The following is a 19100-nucleotide window of genomic DNA, read 5'->3' as shown; positions in this document are numbered from 1 at the left end:
TATCTTAGATTCCCTACCCTACACGTTGGAGCAATTTATGCAATTAGGATTATGTGGGATACCTGCCATTGAATCCCCTCAAATATAGTATTTTATGCTATGTACCACGGTGTATATCTCAAATATTCTGCTTTGGCATAGACGCCTGCGATCTAATAGCCTTACCCAACTGGGAGGGACACGGATGCAGTCTGCTGTGCCCAGCATTTGAGACCCCTCTATATTGGAGATATATATTTGGTATATATATTTTTTATGTTTTTTATGTCATTTTTATGAATTTTTACTCTGATGTACACAGAATATAGCATAATTAATGCTTACTGTTTAATAAATAATTTTAATTTACTTCCACGCTTATTCCAATTGTTTTGAGTGCCGGTTCTATCCAAATCTATATCTATCTACCAGAACTAAGGGGTGTTTTTTGAACCTGTGCACCTGTCGTGACAAATCAGAGTGAGCCACCTGCTTAGCACTTTCTGTAGAGGTTAAATTAGATTTATATATTAAAGATTTTTTTATTAATTGCAAAAAATGTATGGTACAAAATAAATGTGTAATTACTATATATATATATATATATATATATATATATATATACAGGGAGTGCAGAATTATTAGGCAAGTTGTATTTTTGAGGATTAATTTTATTATTGAACAACAACCATGTTCTCAATGAACCCAAAAAACTCATTAATATCAAAGCTGAATATTTTTGGAAGTAGTTTTTAGTTTGTTTTTAGTTTTAGCTATTTTAGGGGGATATTTGTGTGTGCAGGTGACTATTACTGTGCATAATTATTAGGCAACTTAACAAAAAACAAATATATACCCATTTCAATTATTTATTTTTACCAGAGAAACCAATATAACATCTCAACATTCACAAATATACATTTCTGACATTCAAAAACAAAACAAAAACAAATCAGTGACCAATATAGCCACCTTTCTTTGCAAGGACACTCAAAAGCCTGCCATCCATGGATTCTGTCAGTGTTTTGATCTGTTCACCATCAACATTGCGTGCAGCAGCAACCACAGCCTCCCAGACACTGTTCAGAGAGGTGTACTGTTTTCCCTCCTTGTAAATCTCACATTTGATGATGGACCACAGGTTCTCAATGGGGTTCAGATCAGGTGAACGAGTAGGCCATGTCATTAGATTTTCTTCTTTTATACCCTTTCTTGCCAGCCACGCTGTGGAGTACTTGGACACGTGTGATGGAGCATTGTCCTGCATGAAAATCATGTTTTTCTTGAAGGATGCAGACTTCTTCCTGTACCACTGCTTGAAGAAGGTGTCTTCCAGAAACTGGCAGTAGGACTGGGAGTTGAGCTTGACTCCATCCTCAACCCGAAAAGGCCCCACAAGCTCATCTTTGATGATACCAGCCCAAACCAGTACTCCACCTCCACCTTGCTGGCGTCTGAGTCGGACTGGAGCTCTCTGCTCTTTACCAATCCAGCCACGGGCCCATCCATCTGGCCCATCAAGACTCACTCTCATTTCATCAGTCCATAAAACCTTAGAAAAATCAGTCTTGAGATATTTCTTGGCCCAGTCTTGACGTTTCAGCTTGTGTGTCTTGTTTAGTGGTGGTCGTCTTTCAGCCTTTCTTACCTTGGCCATGTCTCTGAGTATTGCACACCTTGTGCTTTTGGGCACTCCAGTGATGTTGCAGCTCTGAAATATGGCCAAACTGGTGGCAAGTGGCATCTTGGCAGCTGCACGCTTGACTTTTCTCAGTTCATGGGTCAGTTATTTTGCGCCTTGGTTTTTCCACACGCTTCTTGCGACCCTGTTGACTATTTTGAATGAACACTTGATTGTTCGATGATCACGCTTCAGAAGCTTTGCAATTTTAAGAGTGCTGCATCCCTCTGCAAGATATCTCACTATTTTTGACTTTTCTGAGCCTGTCAAGTCCTTCTTTTGACCCATTTTGCCAAAGGAAAGGAAGTTGCCTAATAATTATGCACACCTAATATAGGGTGTTGATGTCATTAGACCACACCCCTTCTCATTACAGAGATGCACATCATCTAATATGCTTAATTGGTAGTAGGCTTTCGAGCCTATACAGCTTGGAGTAAGACAACATGCATAAAGAGGATGATGTGGTCAAAATACTCATTTGCCTAATAATTCTGCACTCCCTGTATATATATTAGTAATTACACATTTATTTTGTGCCATACATTTTTTACAATTACAAAAAAATATATAAAATATATAAATCTATTTTAACCTCTATTCCGGAAAAAGTTTGTGATGGGATTTGAACTCACAGCTTCTGCATCACAGCCCAGTCTTTTAACCACTACACTATATAGCTGCAAAGCCAGTCACTTAAAAAAATAAAATAAAAAATTTGACTTCTACTGTATAGGTCTCAGTAGAAGTACAGTACAGTAGAAGTCATTTTTTTTTAAGTAGCTGGTTATGCAGCTATTATAGCTGAGTGGTTAAGTGTCTTGCCTCTAATACAGAAGGTTGTGAGTTAGAATCCCAGCAGATATATGTATGGACATAGCTATATATGGAGTCAGAGCAGGGACTCCTAAGCTGAACTGGAGTCCTAACACCCTTCCCTCTTCAGAGCAGGGGGTGCCTGGGGTTCTCCCATTGACTTCCATTGTGCTCGGGTGCTCGGTAGAACACCCAAGCATCGCAAAGTGTTCTACTCGAGCACATGATTACTTTGGTGCTCGATCAACACTATACTATTTGTATTTTATTGCTTTGGATTACGTAAATACTATATGCAAATTTACTGTGAGCTAGCCACTTTCTTTTGAATGAGCAATCTGATGTTGGCTTCAGTACCGACTGGTACCTTAGTACCAAAGCCAACTTCGGATTGCATTTTCAAGATGGTTTTCAAGTTGTACAATCGAAGTCCGAAGTTCTTCACCGAAGTCTCACAAAACTTCAGACTTAACAAATTTCATCTCCGTGCAGCCCATACATTTGAATTCAGTACAGAGATTCGTCTTCGTACAGCATTCAAATAAAGTTTTGAACGAAGCTATTTGGGATCTATGATCTGAAACGCCCTTCGCTCAACTAACTATAATCCTAAAACTGTTCAAATCCACCAAATATGTAGATTTGAAGTGGACATGAAGGAAAGTTAAATGACTTGGATATCTGTGAATGCTGAAGTTCTTCACCGAAGTCTCGTGAGATTTCACCTCCACCCAGCCCATACGTTTGAATGCTATACAGAGATGGATCTCCGCTTCAAACAAACCCTAGTTATAGTAGATCAGTAGCTGTTGTCTGCTTGTCATATATGGTCTTTGCTAGAAAATAGATGGATACCTTGATGTTGCTAGAAATTTCCCATGCCCTCTTGCCATGTACCTGCAGTCTCCCACTACAATAGGGACAACAGACCAAGGAATTGTGGCAATAGCAGCAGGTAACAAAACCTACAATGGATGGAACATGCACACAGGCAATATGGCAAAAAAAATAAAAAATACATTTTATGATATGATTAAAAAACATATATACAATAGTGTTCCAAAAAGCAAATAAAGCACAACTCTCACTTTACTTTAAATAGCTGAACTAACCCTTGTTTATGAGAACTGCTTGACATCTGTGTTGCAAAGATTTGACCACCTTTTGACAACTCTGAATAGATATTCCAGTCTAGGACTATTGAACTACATTCCATAGTTCTGCATTTTTGGGTTTTTCCTCATAAGCCACAATTTTTATGTTACCCTACAAATTCTTTATAAGATTGATGTCAAGGGATTGGGCAAGCCACTCTATTACCTCAGTCCTGTTTGTCTGAACCCAAGATGTTCACTGGTGTGTTTTGTGTCATTGTCATGTAAAAACATCAATTTCAAGGGCATTTCTTCTTCAACATTAGTGTTGATCGCGAATATTCTAATCACAAATTTTTGTCTTGAATATAGTGCTATATCTTCGCAATGGCGAATATTCTAGATTTTTTTTCATCAGTACCCATGATCCCTCACTGCTTCTTGCTTGTGGGCCAATAAGAAGGCTGTAATATCCTTGACTTTAGGAGTAGTGTTGATCTAAAAAAAAATGTTATCGCTAATTTTCCGATTGGCAATTTTCGCAATCAAGAAAATAATGACTGAAGATCACGAATTCTCAAATTTGCGAATATATGACGAATATTAGCCCAAATATTCAGGAAATATCACGAATTCGAATATTGCCCCTGTCGCTCATCACTGTTTAACATAGGGCAACATGATCTCCTGAAGTATTCTGATAAATTCAAACTGATCCATGATCCCTCATATGGGATAAATAGGCCCAACACCATGGTACAAGAAACATCCCCATATCATGATTTTTGCACCACCATGCTTTATCGTCTTCACAGTGCACTGTGGCTTAAATTCAGTACTAGGGATCATTTGATGTACTGTCTGCGGCCACTAGACTTAAAAAGATAAATGTTACTCTCATCAGTCTGTAAAATGTTTTGCCCTTTTTCTTTTGGCAATGTGTTCCTTAACTATTCAGAAACTCTTTTTTACACAACGGGACCTTGCCCCGGACATTCTTGCTGGTAACTTTGCTTTGTTTGATTGTCTTCTAGTTGTAGCTATACTCAATGATACATTCAAATCTTTTTTGATCTTTCTGGAGGTGAACATCGGCTGAGCCTTTTCCATTTTGGCTGTACTTTCATTCATTTGAACAGTTGTTGCCCCCTTCCCTTCAGGTTTTGGTTGCCACTTCAAGGCATTTGAGATAATTTAGCTGAGCAGCCTATAATTTGCTGCACTACTCTATGGGGGTCATTTACTAAGCTGAAATATGTCTAAATTAGGCATATTTCAGATGGAGATGGTGTCGCTTTAGTTAGTTTGTTGCACCACTATTTGTGACTTCTCCCCTCTCACGTCAGGTCTAAAATTATGGCTGTGGCGTGGGTGGGGAAAGGGACGGTCCGGCAGGCCCTTCTCACTCACCATTTTCTACATCTGTTTCAGATATAGAAAAAGGTCTAAATCTAAGACAGCTTGAAAACTGTCTTACATTTAGAATTGGCGCTGGATGCACCGAAGTTATGAAGAGGCTTGCACCCCTACATAACTCCGACGGAACCACCGCCAGTTAAGCTTTTTTTTAAACGGCATCTGAAATGCTGGTCTTAATAAATGTGCCCCTATGTTTTTACCATCTCCCATCAACTTTTTAATCACCAAAGTCTGTGACAAGCCATTTTCCCAAGTATTTCAGGAGGAAAGGCACTATAACCAACGTGTGCAACATTTGCCTCCAACCTTAAATAAGGGTCAAAATTGATACAGTACCTGTTATTCCACAGAATGCCTCACTGCTATTATTTTGAACAAGCCCCTTTCAATTAATGATTCAGTTACTCAGTATGAGTGGCATGCATTTCCTATATGTTAGGTCTGTTTTATTCTATTACCCTACTACACTTACAAGTAAATTATTTGCTGTGTAGAAATATAATTTCTACAGAAAACAGGTATTTATCAGGTTAAAAATGTTGGACTGTTATTTTTTTTAACACTACTGTATACTATACAAAGCAATTGAAGGTGTTTGCTTAACTCACTTAGTTTAGATAACACGTCTCCTAAATCATGAGTGTTAACACTACTACATCCGTATATAAAAAGGGTCACATTGTGCAGAGATAAGATCCAGGGCAAACCAAGTATCTAATATAGTACAATTATTACTACAATCACATCAACGGATGAATAGAAAGACTATAGCAATACACTGACCCCAAAAATAAAGTGCCAAAATTCAAAGAGAATTGCAGGTCATTTTCTACATATATGTTCCATGTGAGGAGTGTCACATATCTATTACAATAATGAAGGTTTGTTTGATAACAATATTGTGGGCTTCCAGGTTTCATATTGGAGATAGTATCAGGCACTGTATTGGTATGACAGGTCAGCATTAATATATTATAATATATATATAAATATTAACCCTTCCCACACCATGAAGTAAACATACGACAAGCAGTAAAAAAAAACTTTTTACCCCTGGCGATTTCCAATTCCTTACAATCCAATCTTTTCCACAGGCTGAGTGGGTTCAGTATATACTGAATGGAATTTGCTTGCCCTGATTTCATTGGAGGCGTGTTGGCTCCAGAAAAGGTAGCATTTAGGATAGGTTCTTGTCCATTAGAGCTCACCTTGTCATAGTGGATGGACACAAATAATTTTGCTAAGAAACCCATTATTTAGTATTTTAAGCCAGGGTGGCATATTCCTGATTCTGATAATATAAAATATAAATTTGGTAACATATTAGACACTCTGCCGCAACGACCAAGATAGATGCTAGCACTGGCCATTTAACCACTTAGATGCCACAGATCATGGAATGTATATGATTTACAGAGGGAGCCATTTCACTCTTTCCCCCATCGGCCCCTTGTGCCACTATCAGAATAGCTGTTTTTGTCACCTCACCTCCTCGATAAAATTGTATAAAAAGCAATAAAAAGGCATATGTACCCTGAAATGGTACCAATGAAAATTACAGACCATCCTGCAAAAAAACAAGCCTTCACAAAGCTACACTGACAGAAAAATAATAAAGTTGTGGATCTTAGATATGAAGATATAAAAAAAACTTGTTAATAAAAAATGATTTTTTGACTCAAAATTAGTAAAACATAAAAAACGATATAAATTTGGCATCACCAAAACCGTATTAACCTGCAGAATAGTTATAGTGTCATACAGTCCTGATCAAAAGTTTAAGACCACTTGACAAAAAGCAAAAAATCATATTTAGCATGGTCTTCCACTTGACTTTTTTGTTCCATAACCCTCAGGATCATTTAAAAAATTCCAAATGACTGTCTTACTGCGTCCCACCTCAGCAGCGATGGCGCACTGTGAGAGACCCTGCTTATGCAGTTCAACAACCCGACCACGTTCAAAAAGGGAGAGTTTTTTTGCCTTTGCCATCACAACGTGTGACTACCTGACAGAAAATGACAATGAATCCACATCTTTGCACAGATTTGGCCTTTTAAAGGCATGTGGTCCTAAAATTTGGATCAGCTGAAAAACAGCCTGTTTCAGTTTATTCGTTGTTTTCATTAAATTGAATGCTCCAAAAAATGTTTTGTCTTACTCCCATTTCTTCTTGTTGCATGTTGAAGCTCTACTTGGAACCTTGTTAAGATCCAACAATGTAAAATATGATTTTTTTGCCATTTTTCAAGTGGTCTTAAACTTTTGATCAGGACTGTATATTCCACAAAAAGTAAAAAACACTGGTAGAATTTCCATTACTGCCCACCTTAACCCCCAAAAAATGAAATATAAAAGTCATCAAGCAGTCATATGTGCTCCAATATGGTACCAATAAAAACTACAGCTTGCCCCAAACAAGAACAAGGTTTAGCACAGCTATGTTGATGGAAGAATGCAAATGTTAAGGATGTTGGTATATGGGGTATCACTGTCCATATTGATGTCAATGTTGGTATATGGCTATGCATAATGTAACAGATTTTTAATAAAAAGTGATTTTATGATGCTCAGGTAGTAAGTTGGGACCCCAAAATCCAGAAGCTGAAGGCTAATCAACTTCCAATATGCCATTTTGAATACTTTGCGTAGTGCTCTTTTCAAAATAGGGTGATGCATGGGGAAACGGGGCCTCTCAAAGCCACTTCACAACTGAATTGTTCCCTAAACAAAATAGGATTTGGAAATAATTTGGAAAATTTTTAAAATTGATGCTAATTTTATAAGCCCATTAATATCTAAAAAGAAAAAAAATATGACTGAACAATGATGCCAACATAAAGTGAACATTTGGTAAATAATTATTTAGTATTTTGTGATCATGTTTCATTTAACCCCTTAAGGACCAGGCGGTTTTTTACAAATCTGACATGTTTTACTTTATGTGGTGATAACTTTAAAACGCTTTTACTTATCCAAGCTATTCTAAGTATGTTTTCTTGTCACACGTATTGTACTTCATGACAGTGGTAAATTTGAGTCAAAATATTTCATTTTCATTTATAAAAAAATATCAAATCTACCACAAAATTTGGAAAAATTCCCAATTTTCTAAATTTCAATTTCTCTGCTTTTAAAACAGATAGTGATACCTCCAAAAATAGTTATTACTTTACATTTCCCATATGTCTTCTTCATGTTTGGATCATTTTGTATATTACATTTTCTTTTTTTGGGACGTTAGAAGGTTTAGAAGTTTAGAAGCAAATCTTGAAATTTTTCTGAAAATTTCCAAAACCCACTTTTTAAGGACCAGTTCAGGTGTGAAGCCACTTTGTGAGGCTTACATAATAGAAACTACCCATACATGGCCCTGTTTTAGAAACTACACCCCTCAAAGTATTCAAAACTGATTTTACAAACTTTTTTAACCCTTTAGGTGTTCCACAAGAATTAAAGGAAAATGTAGATGAAATTTCAGAATTTCACTTTTTTGGCAGATTTTCCATTTTAATCAATTTTTTCCAGTAACAAAGCAAGGGTTAACAGCCCCAAAAAACTCAATATGTATGACCCTGATTCTGTAGTGTACAGAAACACCCCATATGTGGTCTTAAACTGCTGTATTGGCACACGGCAGGGCGCAGAAGGAAAGGAATGCAATATGGTTTTTGGAAGGCAGATTTCACTGGGATAATTTTAAGTTGCCATGTCACATTTGAAGACCCCCTGATACACCCCTAGAGTAGAAACTCCAAAAAAATTACCCCATTTTGGAAACTACGGGATAAGGTGGCAGTTTTGTTGGTACTATTTTTGGGTACATATGCTTTTTGGTTGCTCTATATTACACTTTTTGTTAGGAAAAGTAACAAAAAATTGCTGTTTTGGCATAGTTTTTATTATTTTTTATTTACAATGTTCATCTGACAGGATAGATCATGTGGTATTTTTATAGAGCAGGTTGTTACGGACGTGACAATACCAAATATGGTATATTTTTGGTTGTTTGTTTCAGTTTTACATAATAAAGCAGTTTTGAAAATATATATTTTTTTAGTGTCTCCATATTCTGAAAGCCATATTTTTTTCATTTTTTGGGGCGACTGTCTTATGTAGGGGCTAATTTTATTCGGTATGAGATGATGGTACTATTTTAGGGTGCATAAGACTTTTTGATCGCTTGGTATTACACTTTTTGTGATGTAAGGTGACAAAAAATATCTTATTTTTTTACGGTGTTCACTTGAGGGGTTAGGTCATGTGATATTTTTATACAGCAGGTTCCTAGGTATGGACACGGCGATACCTAATATGTATACTTTTTTATTTATATAAGTTTTACACAATAACAACATTTTTGAAACAAAAAAATCATGTTTTAGTGTTTCCATATTCTGAGAGCCATATATTTTTTTTTTTGGGGGGTGATTGTCTTAGGTACGGTCAAATTTTTGCGGGATAAGATGACAGCTTGATTCGTATGATTTTGGGGTGCGTATGACTTTTTGATCGCTTGGTATTACACTTTTTGTGATGTAAGGTGACAAAAAATGACTTTTTTTGACACTTTTCTTTTTCTTTTACGGTGTTCATCTTAGAGGTTAGGTCATGTGGTATTTTTATAGAGTAGGTTTTTGCGTATGCGGCGATACCTAATATGTCTACTTTTTTTTAATTTTTTTTACATTTAGCACAATAGAAGCATTTTTGAAACAAAAAAATCATGTTTTAGTGTCTCCATAGTCTGAGAGCCATAGTTTTTTTTATTTTTTGGGCGATTGTCTTAGGTAGGGGCTCATTTTTTGCGGGGTGAGATGTTGGTTTGATTGGTACTATTTTAGGGTACATACTACTTTTTGATAACTTGGTATTACACTTTTTGTGATGAAAGATGACAAAAAATTTCATTTTTTAGCACAGTTTTTATTATTTTATTCTACGGTGTTGACCAGACGGGTGGATAATGTGATATTTTTTCTATTTTTTACAATTTTATATGTCTCTTTTTATGGTAAAGGGGCTTTTTTAATTGAAACTTTTTTTTTAATTATTGTTAAAAACACTTTTATTTCACTTTTAATATTTTTTAAATTTGTCCCACTATGGGACTTTAACATTACAGGGTCTGGATTGTACTATATTGACTATCAGTGTATTACACAGTGTAATACACTGATAGTTTGCCTATGAGACCCAGCCTGGGGGCTGGGCCTCATAGGCCTTGGTACATGCCAGGCCCCAAATCCTTGGAATGGCTTGGGGCTGCCATAGAAACCATTGGGCCCCCGCCACCTCCCACCATTTACAGTGTGGCCAAACAAGTGATCTCACACTCAGATATTCAGAGGGGCTCTTTTCATCGCCATTACTTGATTTGGCCCTCTCGCCAAGGACGCTTGAAGATGGACATGAGATCTTGTGCCCTGATTCCCAACCTCTTGAGCATCCACAGTCACAAGAACATGACACTGGCGAATGGCAATTAGAGTTTAATGAGGTGGATGATATGAGACACAGTTGCCAATAAGTCAACCGCAATTACTGTCTCAAGAGGTTGATGAAGAGGATAAAACACAGTTGGCAATCACTGAGGTTGTGGTTAGGTCAACAAATCAGGAGGATGATCAGAGTGAGGAAGTGGAAGAGGAAGTGGTGGATGATGAGGTCACTGACCCAACCTGGGAAGGTGGCAAGCCGAGGGAGGAGGGATCTGAAGCCCCGTAACAGGCTGGAAGAGGCAGTGGGTTGGCAAAAGGGAAAAAAAAGACAGGCCCGCAACTGGGACACGATGGCGACAGACAGGATGCGCAAACCTCCCATATGCCGCTGTCAACGCTGACGCGGCACATGAGGGGTTACTCCACCAGCATCGGTGTTATCACCGATGCTGGTGAATGCAGCAGGGAACCGGCTGTCAGTAGCAGCCGGATCCGTGCTGCTGATCACGGCACCGTATGTGGGGGAAGAGAAGGACCACAGGACAAGAATGCTCATCCTGGGGGCAAATTACCGGCATTCTCGTCCTGGGCCCGTAACATTTGAAAAATGGGGCTTTGTCCTCATAAAGGTGCCTATGCATATTAGTTAGATTTGGTCGAGCACCAAAGCGCTCGGGTGCTCGAGTAGAACACCTCAGGATGATCGGGTGCTCTACAGAACACCCAAGCACAATGGAAATCAATGGGAGAACCAGAGCATTAAACCAGGCACCCCCTGACAAAACACTGGCGGCAGCGCAGGCTAGAACCTCGAAGGCGTAGAGTGTCAGTTCGTGCCACGTGTCCAGCTTGGACACCCAGTAGTTGTAAGGCACTGAGGGATCATTGAGGACGCTGACATGGTCTGCTATGTACTCCTTCACCATCTTCCAATATTTTTCCCTCCTTGTGACAGAAGGCCGCGCATCAGGGTGAGAGTGCTGGCGTGGTGTCATAAAACTGTCCCAGGCTTTGGAGAGTGTTGCCCTGCCTCTGTTTGAACTGCTGTGTGTTCCCCTTGTCTCCCCTCCTCGGTTGGACAAGGAACTATGGACTCTGCCGCCAGCATTGTCAGATGAAAATTTTTGGAGCAATTTTTCAACAAGGATCTTCTGGTATTGCAACGTTTTGCTGGTCCTCTTCACCAGAGGCAGAGGAATGAGAGATGAGAAGTTCTCTTTGTAGCGGGGGTCAAGAAGGGTGAACAACCAGTAATCCGTGTTGTCTAAAATGCGTATAATGCACGGGTCACGGGAAAGGCAGACTAACATGAAGTTAGCCATGTGTGCCAGAGTACCAACAGGCAAAACTTCGCTGTTGTCATCAGGAGGATCACTCTCAATCTCCTCATCCTCTTCCTCCTCTTCTGCCCACCCACGCTGAACAGATGGAATTAAACTTCCATGGGTACTACCATCTGTAGTGGAGGCAACCGTCTCCTGCTCATTCTCCTCCTCTTCATCGTCCAATTTGCGCTGAGAAGATGAACTGAGGGTGGTCGCTGATGGTTCTTGCAAAGATCAAGGTGCAGGGTGGGAGGCATCCGGGCCTATGCCTTCGACAGGGGATTGGCCAGCACGTAACATAGGGGAAGAGGAGGCAGTGGTGTGACCCGCAGACACAGATTGTGGACCCAGGCGTTCGTCCCACTAATTACGGTGCTTGAATGCCATGTGGTGGATCATGCTGATGGTGGTGAGGTTGCTAGTGTTCACGCCCCGGCTCAATTTCGTATGGTACAGGTTGCAAACTATTATTCTTTTAACGTTCGCACTAACTTAAAAAAAGCGCCAGACTGCGGAACATCTACCCCTTGGCAAGGGAGATATCCGCAAGGGGGTGCACCGTGGAACAGTTGCGGGCCTGTCTTTTTTTTCCCTTTTGCCAACCCACTGCCTCTTCCAGCCTGTTGCGGGGCTTCAGATCCCTCCTCCCTCGGCTTGCCACCTTCCCAGGTTGGGTCAGTGACCTCATCATCCACCACTTCCTCTTCCACTTCCTCACTCTGATCATCCTCCTGATTTGTTGACCTAACCACAACCTCAGTGATTGCCAACTGTGTTTTATCCTCTTCATCAACCTCTTGAGACAGTAATTGCGGTTGACTTATTGGCAACTGTGTCTCATATCATCCACCTCATTAAACTCTAATTGCCATTCGCCAGTGTCATGTTCTTGTGACTGTGGATGCTCAAGAGGTTGGGAATCAGGGCACAAGATCTCATGTCCATCTTCAAGCGTCCTTGGCGAGAGGGCCAAATCAAGTAATGGCGATGAAAAGAGCTCCTCTGAATATCTGAGTGTGGGATCACTTGTTTGGCCACACTGTAAATGGTGGGAGGAAGGAGGATCAGGGTGAGCATTGCGTTGACCAGACTCCTGGCTACTGAGACTTTACTTGGTGGAAGACAGGGTGGTGCTTAACTGACTGGAAGCATTATCTGCTGCAATCCAACCGACCACCTGCTCGCACTAGGCTGACTTCAAGAGTGGTGTCCTGCGCCGCCTTGCAAACTGGGACATGAAGCTAGGTATCTTGGATGATTGTTTTTCTTGTGCTCTGGCAGCAGGCACAGTTTCTCTGCGCCCAGGGCTACGGCCTCTGCGTGCACCATCAGCATCACAGCTGGATTTGGAAGTGTATGTGCTAAAAAATTTACAACAGAATTTGTGATGAGGAAACAATAAACAGGACAGGTACCACAGAAAACGTAACAGTACGCAGTGTCTACGGAAAAACTGCATTGGATGTCACTGATAGTTTAGGGATGCGCACACTTTAAACAGGAGATGTGGCGCGGATAATTTAATAGTCCGCACCGGACACTGTCTACGGAAAAACTGCACTGGATGTCACTAATATTTTAGGGATGCGCACACTTTAGACAGGAGATGTGGCGCGGATAATTTAACTGTCCGCAGGGGACACCATCTGCAGAAAAACTGCACTGGATGTCACTGATATTTTAGGGATGCGCACACTTTAAACAGGAAATGTGTCGTGGATAATTTAACTATTCACAGCGGACACCGTCTACGGAAAAAGTGTACTGGATGTCATTGATATTTTAGGGATGCGCACACTTTAAACAGGAGATGTGGCGAGGATAATTAAACAGTCCGCAGCGGACACCGTCTACGGTAAAAATGCACTGGATGTCACTGATATTTTAGGGATGCGCACACTTCAAACAGGAGATGTGTCGCGGATAATTTAACAGTCCACAGGGGACACCGTCTACGGAAAAACTGCACTGTATGTCACTGATATTTTAGGGATGCTCACACTTGAAACAGGAGATGTGGCGCAGATACTTTAACAGTCCACAGGGGACACCGTCTACAGAAACATTGCATTGGATGTCACAGATATTTTAGGGATTCACACACTTTAAAAAGGAGATGTGGTGCGGATAATTTATCAGTCCACAGCGGACACCGTCTATGGAAAACACTACTGGATGTCACTGATATTTTAGGGATGTGCACACTTCAAACAGGAGATGTGGCGCGGATAATTAAACAGTCCACAGAGGACATCGTCTACCGAAAAATTGCACTGGATGTCACTATTATTTTAGGGATGCGCACACTTTAAACAGGAGATGTGGCGCGGATAATTTAACTGTCCGCAGCGGACACCATCTACTGAGATACTGGACTGAACACGCGTTCCAGCCAGCCAATCACTGTAATGCCAGTAGCCAAGATGGCTACAGCATTACAGTGAGTGCCAGTACCCCGCGCACGTTTAGTGGCTGTGTAGCAGCCAACAAACGTGCGGGGAAGAGACTCGAGTATCGCGCTCGAGCACACGCAATGTTCGGCTGAACACTGCGATGTGCCAAGCATTGCGATGCTCGAGTAAAATTTGTGTTTGGCCGAGCATGCTCGCGCAACACTAATATTAGTCTAAGGGCTCAGGCACAGGAAGTATTTTCTTCTGTGTACGTTCCGTTTTTTTTGCTGACTGTATGTGAAACCATTCATTTCGATGGGTCCGCAAAAAAATAGAACATGTCCTATTATTGTCTGCATTACGGACAAGGGTAGGACTGTTCTATTATGGGAGAGCTGTTCCATTGCACACGGACTTCATCTGTATTTTTTTGCGGATCCATTTTTTGCGGACTGCAAAATACATACGATCGTGTGCATGAGCCCTAAAGTTGATCAAAATGGACAATTTCAACTAAAACTGAAATTTTAAAATGAACAATCATTTTAGCTGACAGATGATAAACCATTTTTGTTTGAAAAGAAGTTGTTTGCGTTTAATATTTTTTGTCCGACAGGTACGGCGCAGGCGCAGGATTTGAGGCTGCAGGCAGGGCCAGCGAGAGGAGGAGAGCGCTCGCTGGCCCTGTCAATCAAGTGGAGGAGGGGGCGTTTTTTCAAACAGAGGATGCGGTGGCTACCAGCAAGTCCGCCCAACTTGCTGGTAGTGAAGAAATTTACATATAATAAAAGTACGTTTTTTACTGTAATTACTGCACAGCCCGAGGTAAGAGGGGCATATATGGAATCTGCTTACATTAACAAATATAATAAGTCAAAAACTGAAAATTGGGGGTTGGGGGGTGACAGAAGCCCTTTAATAGCTTTGGGTGTGTCCCATCAGGCCCCTGTGACTTATTTGTATTAATTTTAGACAGCTGACTTAGAACCTTTTCTTCTGTAAAGACACATGCATCAAAAGATTCATTAGTCTTCCTTCCTAACTGAGGTCCTTTTCCTTCATTTTCCTTTCTAAAAACTCAACAGAAGTATTCATTGAGGCAATCAGATAGTTCTTTATCTTCTTCCATATACCTTCCTTCTTTTGTTTTTAATTTGGTAATTCCTTGTTTTTGTTTCCTTTTTTCATTTATGTATCTGAAGAATGTCTTATTGCCTTTTTTCACTGACTGAGCTAATTTCTCTTCTGCCTGTGCTTTAGAAGCTCTAATAACTTGCTTGGCCTCTTTATGACTAATCTTATAAATTTGCCTGTCATCCTCGTTTTTATTTTTTTTATAATTACTAAATGCTATCTTTTTGTTTTTAATGATTTTGGCCACTTCTGCTGAGTACCACAGTGGTCTCTTCCTTTTTTTGCTTTTACTGACAAGCCTAATGCAATTATCTGTTGCCTTCAATAGTGCCACATTTCTCCTGGACTCCATTGAAACTGTTCCAATCTGATAGGGACTCGTATATCACTAATCTAATTTTAGAAAAATCTGTTTTTCTAAAATGTAAAACTTTTGTTTTTGTTTGGTGTGACTCACTGTACTTAACCATAGTAAACCACACTGACTGGTGATCACTAGATCCCAAGCTTTCCCCTACAGTAATATCAGATACCAAATTCCTATTTGTGAATACTAAATCTAAAATGGCCTCCTTCCGGGTTGGCTCCTCAACTACTTGCTGTAGAGATAATCCCAGCAGGGAATTTAGAATATCTGTACTCCTGGCAGAACTAGCTATTTTGGTTTTCCAGTTTACATCAGGAAAATTAAAGTCTCCCATAATGATAACTTTCCCTTTCAATGTAATTTAAGCTATTTCCTCAACTAGTAGATCATCTAATTCTTTGACTTGGCTAGGTGGTCTATATATCACACCTACACAAGTTACCTTATCAAGCTGCAATGTAACCCAAACTGACTCTAAATTGGTCTCGCTAACTTGTATTAAATTAGGTTTTTTGCTATCTTTCACATACAGGGCCACCCCTCCCTCTTTATTGCCTTCTCTATCTTTCCTATATAGAGAGAACGCTGGTATTGTTATATCCCAGTCATTACTCCCTTTGAACCATGTCTCAGCAACAGCCACTAAATCTATATACTCAGATGCCATTATAGACTCAAATTCATTGATCTTATTCCCTAAGCTGCGAGCACTTGTAGACAAGACTCTGAGCTCGTCATTTCTTAACCTATATGCTACTGGCATCTTCTGGCATTGTTCCGGGGGGTAGAGCAACAATTCTTTATTTCAGATCCTCAGAGAGTACTTTGCCATGAGGTGCCATGTTCAACTTCCAGTGACCAGTATGAGAGAGTGTGAGAGCGGTAACACCAAGTTTAACACACCTGCTCCCCATTCACACCTGACACCTTGTAACACTAACGAGTCACATGACACCGGGGAGGGAAAATGGCTTTTGTTGCCAGCAGTTTAGACATTAATGGCTGTGGGTTACGTTATTTTGATGACACACCAAATTTACAATGTTATATAAGCTGCACATTGACTACCCTACATTGTATGAAAGTGTCATATATTCAGTGTTGTTCTATGAAAAGATAGGAAAAAATATTTACAAAAATGTGAGGGGTGTACTCACTTTTGTGAGATACTGTAATTGTGCAAAGCCCTTTTGGCATTGGTTATTCAGTAATGAGTCCATTTTTCAAGTCTGCAGCATGATGAACTAGTATTCCACCACTTTATGGTCATTGTATGTGGCATGTATGGTATCAATATCCAATTACTATACTGTATGGTTGTACTTTTCAATCCCTATTGAGTGGAGTGTGGATTATACTATTATATATTTATTTTAGTATTACAGAGCTATTTATTTGGGACAGAACTAAAGTTTAGAAATGCTCAATAATAGATATAGAGATTAATGGGATTGTCCCAAGAAATATTTTCTACTTTTTTCAAATGACCACCTGGATCTTATAATTTTTTAATTGAATGTAATAAAATATTTAATATAGGTATTGAGTTATTCGTTAAAATCTATCTATATAGCGCCACCTGGTGTTTGTTCTTTTCCTTATTTTTCCCTTTACCTCAGTATCATGCACAAGTTCAATTTCATCTTTCAACTGCCACCAGCCATATCTACTGTCAGAAGCTGTGACAGTTACAGGGAGAGAGCTTCAGCAGAAGGACACACTCTCTGAGCTGTGATAAGGGAAAGTTGCAGCAGGATACACCCTCTGAGAAATGACACGCCCCATGAGCTGCCAGCTTGAAATAAATCTAATAGAGCAATTTAAGCAATGAATGAGAAGAGCTCTGGATCCATATGAGGTGCAGGGCTGGTCCTAATTTTGGTTAAAAAAAAGAGACTGTCATGTACAGTGCCTTGCAAAAGTATTCACCCCCCTTGACTTTTTTCATATTTTGGTGCCTCACAACCTGGAATTAACATGGATTGTTTGGGGATTTGCATCATTTAATTTACAGAACATGCCCATAACTTTGAAGATTTTTTTAAATTATTATTGTGAAGCAAACAACAAATAGGACAAAATAACAGAAATAGTCAATGTTCATAACTATTTACCCCCTAAAGTCAATTCTTTGTAGAGCCATCTTTTGCGGCAATTACAGCTCCAAGTCGCTTTGGATAAGTCTCTATGAGATTGCCACATCTTACCACTGGGATTGTTGCCCATTCCTCCTTGCAAAACTGCTCCAGCTCCTTCAAGTTGGATGGTTTGCGTTTGTGAACATCAATCTTTAAGTCTGACCACAGATTTTCTATTGGATTGAGATCTGGGCTTTGACTAGGCCATTACAACACATTTACATGTTTACCCTTAAACCACTTAAGTGTTGCTTTAGCAGTGTGTTTGGGGTCATTGTCCTGCTGGAAGGTGAACCTCTGTCCTAGCCTCAAATCACGCAGAGTGGTACAGGTTTTGCTCAAGAATATCCCTGTATTTAGCACCATCCATCTTTCCCTCAACTCTGACCAGTTTCCCAGTCCCGGCTGCTGAAAAACATCCCCCCAGCATGATGCTGCCACAACCATGTTTCACTGTAGGGATGGTGTTCTTTGGGTGATGTGATGTGTTGGGTTTGCGCCAGACATAGCGTTTTCTTTGATGGACGAAAAGTTCAATTTTAGTCTCATCAGACCAGAGCTTCCTCCATACATTTTGGGAGTCTCCCACATGACTTTTTGCAAACTCAAGACGTACCTTATTGTTTTTTGCTGAAAGTAATGGCTTTTTTCTGCCCACTCTGCCATAAAGCCCAACTCTATGGAGCATACGGCTTATTGTTGTCCTATGTACAGATACTCCAGTCTCTGCTGTGGAACTCTGCAACTCCTCCAGGGTTACCTTAGGTCTCTGTGCTGCCTCTCTGATTAATGCCCTCCTTGCCCGGTCCGTGAGTTTTGGTGGGCGGCCGTCTCTTGGCAGGTTTGCAGTTGTGCCATAATCTTTCCATTTGGTTATGATCGATTTGATAGTGCTCCTGAGGATCATCAAATATTGAAATATTTTTTTATAACCTAACCCTGACTTGTACTTCTCAAAAACATTGTCCCTTACTTGTTTAGAGAGTTCCTTGGTCTTCATGGCAGTGTTTGGTTAGTGATGCCTCTTGCTTAAGTGTTGCCGCATCTGGGGCCTTTCAAAAAAGGTGTGTATATGTTATGACAGATCGTGTGACACTTAGATTGCACACAGGTGGACATCAGTTCACTAATTATGTGACTTCTGAAGGTAATTGGTTGCATCAGAGCTTTTTATGGGTTTCCTAACAAAGGGGGTGAATACATACGCACATGCCAATTTTCTGTTTTCTATTTCTAAACAATAGTTTTATTTATATATTTTTCTCATTTCACTTCCCCAACTTAGACTTTTGTGTTCTGATCTATCACATAAA

General features: G+C 39.9%; 1 long non-coding RNA gene across 1 annotated transcript; it reads right to left on the bottom strand.

Annotated features, from left to right (window-relative positions):
* Positions 1-349: 349 nt before the first annotated feature.
* Positions 350-14512, bottom strand: LOC120979491. The gene is made up of 3 exons (XR_005774301.1): positions 14487-14512; positions 2138-2145; positions 350-478 (listed from the first exon to the last, which is right to left on the bottom strand). It is a non-coding gene; the product is annotated as an uncharacterized LOC120979491 (long non-coding RNA).
* Positions 14513-19100: the final 4588 nt, after the last annotated feature.

The sequence above is a fragment of the Bufo bufo genome, chromosome 9 (genome assembly GCF_905171765.1).
Source record: "Bufo bufo chromosome 9, aBufBuf1.1, whole genome shotgun sequence".
NCBI lineage: Eukaryota > Metazoa > Chordata > Amphibia > Anura > Bufonidae > Bufo > Bufo bufo.
The sequence above is the reverse complement of the archived record's forward strand: the minus strand, read 5'-3'. Positions and strand labels throughout refer to the sequence as shown.